Consider the following 6127-nt stretch of genomic DNA (forward strand, 5'->3'; position numbering starts at 1 on the left):
TCAACCATTGTGACCGGTTAAGTTCGTGCCTGAAAGTCCTGCTTCAGCAAGAAGAGCCTGCCACCCATCAATGCTGCCTGGGTTCCGGTTGTAAGACATCTCACCGATCTCTAAAGAACATTACCGCAAGGCTGGACAAGGGGGGTTGTGGCCGGGAGGGCCTGGGCATTGGCGGCCTCTGAAGAGGTAGCGCTACAGTAATAATAAAGTTGGGAGGGACCTCGGAGGTCATCTAGTCCAACCCCCTGCTCAGGCAGGAAACCCTATACCATTTAATGATGATGATGGTGATGATGATGATGATGATGATGATGATAAAAAAGTTGGAAGGGACCTTGGAGGTCATTTAGTCCAACCCCTGCTCAGGCAGGAAACCCTATACCATTTCGGACAAATGGCTGTCCAGTCTCTTCTTAAAAACTTCCAGTGTTGGAGCATTCACCGCTTCTGGAGGCAGGTTGTTCCACTGATTAATTGTTCTCACTGTCAGGAAGTTTCTCCTTAGTTCTAGGTTGCTTCTCTCCTTGGTTAGTTTCCATCCGTTGCTTCTTGTCCTGCCTTCAGGTGCTTTGGAGAATAGCTTGACTCCCTCTTCTTTGTGGCAGCCCCTGAGATATTGGAAGACTGCTATCATGTCCCCCCTCGTCCTTCTCTTCATTAAACTAGAATGCCCAATTCCAGCAACCGTTCCTTGTATGTTTTAGCCTCCAGTCCCCTGATCATCTTTGTTGCTCTTCTCTGTACTCTTTCTAGAGTCTCAACGTCTTTTTTACATCGTGGTGACCAAAACTGGATGCAGTATTCCAAGTGTGGCCTTACCAAGGCCTTGTAAAGTGGTATTAATACTTCACGTGATCTTGATTCTCTCCCTCTGTTCATGCAGCCTAGCACTGTGTTGGCTTTTTTTAGTAGCTGCAGCACACGGTTGGCTCCTATTTAAGTGATTGAGCCCCAAAATTTCTGTTGCTAAGTGAGACAGTTTTTAAGTGAATTTTGCCCCGTTTAGAGACCTGCCTTGCCACAGTTGTTAAGTGAAGCACTGCAAATTGTTAAGTTAGTCACGCGGTTGTTTAGTGAGTCTGGCTTCCCGATTGACTTTGCTTGCCGGAAGGTCGGAAAAAGGGGATCATACGACCCCGGGACAATGCAACCGTCATAAAGAGGAACCAGTTGCCAAGTCTCCAAATTTGGATTACGTGGCGGGGAGGATGCTGCAACGGTCGTAATTGTGAAACGTGGCCGTAAGTCACTTTTTTCCGTGCCGTTGTAACTTCAAATGGCTACTGAATGAGCAGTTGTAAGTCAAGGACCATCTGTGGTCAAACCATCCACTTGATGGGCTGTGTATCACTCTAGGGACCCCAGGCCCACTGGCAAAACCATGTCTTCCGGGCCTTTCAAGTATCAAGGTGGGACCAATCTTATCTCTGCAGGGTTGATGTTCCCTGCAGAGAGGGAGAGAGTCAACACAGGGTTGGGCCATCTTCCTGGTCCTGCCAGGTGGACCTCCTTAACACAGGGGACCCATAGCATCCTATTTCCAATCTTACCTCCACGGGGATGGGGCCAACACAGCAGACCCTTCTTCTTGGTCCCACGAGGTGGACCTTCTGAAGATAGGGGACCCATAACAGCCCCTGTCTCCCCACTTTAGTGGGTTGGGGAGATCTAGCTGTGAAAAAAATGGTCCTTCAAATAAGCTGTGCCCAGACCAGGTAGAGCTTTTAACAGCAATAATCAGCCCCTTGAACTAGACCTGGAAGCAAATTGGTAGCCAATGCAGCTCCCGCAAGAGATGTGACCTGTGTTCAAATCTAGACTTGCATAGAACCATGCAGGCTGTCAGATTTTGCACCAAATGAAGACCCCCCCCCCTTGGTGGAGTCTTGAGTAAGTTTATAAAAAAAAATTGAACAGGAGCCTTGACCTTACTTAGGATGTTAAATTGAAGCAGGAACCAATTTTAGGGTCACCTTCCAATCAAAAAGGAGTTATCCAGAAGGCTTGCCCCACACTTTTTTTTTTTTTCCTCCTCACTAAACGCCGCCTGGAAAAATCCCTTGGTAGAAATTCCTGGCACCGGTACCTGGGCATTTATAAATCTTTTGAAAAGTATTTACTTCTCCAAAGAACTCGGATCGATAGCCGAGCTTTTTAATAATTAAAAACGTGTATTTCTGTAATCGCCTATCGATTTCTCCATTTAGTCTGCGACGGCTTTGCAGAAGTCAGTAAATTTGGGACCTTTCAGTTGCAAGGGGCAGCGGGGGTTGGCTTTAGTTATGACTGGTCGCTTTGCCAGCCAGAACATTTTTTTCTAATTTATTTATTGGTGGAACGTTGTTGACAGGAGTGGCTTCAGAACAGATCGTTCTGGGGCTTGAAATGAAGATAAACCATTGGTGTGATTATCTGGCCACTTTTGCTTGTGAGAAGGTCGCTAAAGGAGATCACATGATCCTAGGACATTGTAACCGTCATAAATATGAGGCAGTTGCCACGTGTCCAAATTTTGATCGCATGACTGTAGGGGTGGTGCTGCGGTCATAAGTATGAAAAACAGTCATAGGTCAGGGCCTGTAAATTGAGGACTGTCTATATACAAACTTGCAGGCAGATAAATTGAACAAGCATTAGCTCAAAGGTATTCCACTTTTGCAAGGGTATTTTGAAAAGCCTTTTCCTTCCTTCCTTCCTTCCTTCCTTCCTTCCTTCCTTCCTTCCTTCCTTCCTTCCTTCCTTCCTTCCTTCCTTCCTTCCTTCCTTCCTTCCTTCCTTCCTTCCTTCCTTCCTTCCTTCCTTGAGTAAAAGAGTTGGAAGGGATCTTGGAGGTCTTCTAGCCCAACCCCTGCTCAAACAGGAGACTCTACCATTTCAGTCAAACGGCTGTCCTGTCTCTTCTTAAAAACTCCAGTGATGGAGCATCCACAACTTCTGGTGGCAGGCTGTTCCACTGGTCAATTGTTCTCACCGTCAGAAAATTCCTTCCTTCCTTCCTTCCTTCCTTCCTTCCTTCCTTCCTTCCTTCCTTCCTTCCTTCCTTCCTTCCTTTCCTCCCTCCCTCCCTCCCTCCCTCCCTCCCTCTCTTTCATTCATTCATTCATTCATTCATCTCTATGTTATGTTAACTTTGGATGTCTTCCACTTCAATCTGCAGAATTGAATGAGAAATTTGTTTATTCTCTAAAACGTCTGCAAAGCTAAACACGTTACACCTCGCTTGCCTAGTCTCGTAATAGATAAGAACCCCCCCCCCCTTTCCCATATATTTCCAATCCAGTGACATTTACAGCGATGGGTTTCGGCTCTCAAACGACGTGTGAATTTAGTGTCATCGTAAACCGGGACTCAGTTCTTGACATCCTTTTTCTCTCTCTCTCATCTCAATTCTGGTGATATTTGTCTCAATCTTGGATTTTCTCTTTGGTATTTTGGATTTAGGCGTGTGCACTCACACACACACACCATGTGTAAATCTAAATGAAGAGAGGGGAAATGTTTGGGAGAAAGAAAGGAACTTCTAAACAAATCTAAAAGAGGGGTGTACTGAGATAAGGACTTTGTGTGTGAGATAGACACCCTAATGCTTCTGCGCTTTTTGATCGCCTTGCTCCACAGAGGCATATTTAGATGTTGGAATTTACTGGGGCTCAGCTCTGTGTGTAGAGCTTGTCAGCAGCATTTGGACTGTGCCTGCCTAGGATTTTACTCAAAAGCAGTAGCAGCAGAGATAAATCCACTTTTTGGGGCTAGCCTTGATAAGGCAGCTGACACCAAGGAACCTGCCCGTTCTCTTCTCTACAATGTTGGGTTGATGTCTCCTGTCTGCTCCCCTCCCTTAGCTTCCCTCCCTTAGCATTCCTCAGTCAATCCTTGGATTCATGGTATCTGTGAATCGAAAGAGGCTTATGTGGGGCATTGGGTGGATTAATTGGGTATGTCTAGTCTAATGAAGAGAAGGACGAGGGGGGACAGAATAGCCGTGTTCCAGTATCTCAGGGGCTGCCCCAAAGAAGAGGGAGTCAAGCTGTTCTCCAAAGCGCCTGAAGGCAGGACAAGAAGCAACGGGTGGAAACTCATCAAGGAGAGAAGCAACCTAGAACTAAGGAGAAACTTCCTGACAGTGAGGACAATTAACCAGTGGAACTGCTTGCCTCCAGAAGTTGTGGGTGCTCCAAAACTGGAAGTTTTTTTTAAAAAGAGATTGGACAACCATTTGTCTGAAATGGTATAGGATTTCCTGCCCGAGCAGGGGGTTGGACTAGAAGGCCTCCAAGGTCCCTTTCAAGTCTGTTTGTCAAACAGGACAGCCTGTTTGCTGTGTTGAGACAGGAATATTTGGGGATAGAGCAGGGGTAGGCAACCTTGGCTCTTTGATGACTGGTGGACTTCAACTCCCAGAATTCCTGAGCCAGCCATGCTGAGGGGAAAGGGAGAGGTTTCCAAGCTGAGCCATGCTGGCTCAGGAATTCTGGGAGTTTAAGTCCTCAAGTCATCAAAGAGCCAAGGTTGCCTACCCCTGCCTTAGGGGGTGATGATGGCGATCAGATTGCAATGGTATCTGCTCAAACAAATCCAACCAATCTGGGGGAGGCAGCCCTTCAAATAACCCAGTCTCAAACCAGGAAGGGCTTTAAACCAAACCCCTTGAATTGAACTTAGAAGCACACAGGCAACCCATGCAGCTCACCCAGTAAAGACATAACACACACCGAATAACAGGCACCATTGACTACCTGTGCTGCTGCCTTCTGCACCAATTGAAGCTTCCAAATGGTCTTCCAGGGCAGCCCCACGTCGAGAGCACTGCAGAGGTCCAGTGGTTTCCATAATCTTATTAGTCACGTTTGGTTGGAAACGTCTCCAGGAGAGATGCAACCTAGAATTACGGACAGCAAGAACAATTAATCAGACGTTGTGGGTGCTCCATCACTGGAGATTTTTAAGAAGAGACCGGACAGCCACTTGTCTGAAATGGTAGAGGGTCTCCTGCTTGAGCAGGGGGTTGGACTAGAAGGCCTCCAAGGTCCCTTTCAAGTCTGTTATTCAGAAGGGAAGGGAAGGGAAGGGAAGGGAAGGGAAGGAAGGAAGGAAGGAAGGAAGGAAGGAAGGGCAAAGGGGAGGGTGGGAATCACAGCCAAGGGTTAAGGTTAGGGTTGAAGGGAGCGGAATCCCATCTTCAGAAGGCAGCACCAGCTTGATTTCCCTTCATCCAAATTTCTAGTCCTTAAGATTTTCTAATTGAGAAATAGAAATGTTGGATCCTGAACAAGTAGGTTACAGAAAGAGAGAGAGGAGAGAGAGAGAGAAAGGGAGGGAGGGAGGAAGGAAGGAAGGGAATTTCCTGACCATGATAACAATTAACCAGTGGAACCGCCTGCCTCCAGAAGTTGTGGGTGCTCCATCGCTGGAGGTTTTCAATTAGAGACTGGACAGCCACTTGTCTGAAATGGTAGAGGGTCTCCTGCTTGAGCAGGGGGTTGGACTAGAAGACCTCCGAGGTCCCTTCAAACTCTGTCATTCTGTATTCTGCTAAGATATGTAGAAAATATGGAAGATACATGAAGCGCTCCTTGAGCGCCAGCACTGGACTCGCCTGTATGTCTGTGTGCGGAGATAATTTGGTTATAAAGTGAATTTCTCTCGTATAAGTTGCACGCCGCTCTTTGAAAACAGGGTCACTGAAAACTTAACTTGTTTACCTTCAATCTTGTTCTTGTTGCTTCCTGTCCACTTGGAACATAAATTTCTCCCTTCTCTCTTTTCAGATCACCCAGGAAGCTGGAGAATTCATGATTACTTTCCCTTACGGCTACCATGCGGGCTTCAACCATGGATTCAACTGCGCCGAGTCCACCAATTTTGCCACCCTGCGATGGATCGATTACGGCAAGATGGCCACCCAGGTAAGTTCCTGTCTCTTTTGGGGCCGGTAGTTTTCAGGGCTTGTGCAGAGAATTTAAAAAAAAAAAAAAAATCTGCATTGCAAACCACGGCTTACAAATTGGGACCAGATCTGAGCGCACATGCCCGATCTTTGCTGGGGTTTTTTTTTGTGTGTGAGAGAATCAGCATCACGGAACAAACTTTATTTGATCAGAGTTCTCTCTTCACACCTGCAAATTCT

General features: G+C 46.7%; 1 long non-coding RNA gene across 1 annotated transcript in view; it reads left to right on the plus strand.

Moving 5' to 3' along the window:
- Window positions 1-5898, plus strand: part of LOC107299211 — a 28162-nt gene extending 22264 nt beyond the window's left edge. Inside the window, exon 3 of the long non-coding RNA XR_001549173.1 lies at window positions 5769-5898. This is a non-coding gene — a long non-coding RNA (uncharacterized LOC107299211). The remainder of the gene's footprint in view (window positions 1-5768) is intronic.
- The last annotated feature ends 229 nt before the right edge of the window (window positions 5899-6127 follow it).

The sequence above is a fragment of the Protobothrops mucrosquamatus genome, unplaced genomic scaffold, assembly GCF_001527695.2.
Source record: "Protobothrops mucrosquamatus isolate PMUCROS unplaced genomic scaffold, P.Mucros_1.0 scaffold4676, whole genome shotgun sequence".
In the NCBI taxonomy this organism is placed as follows: Eukaryota; Metazoa; Chordata; class Lepidosauria; order Squamata; family Viperidae; genus Protobothrops; species Protobothrops mucrosquamatus.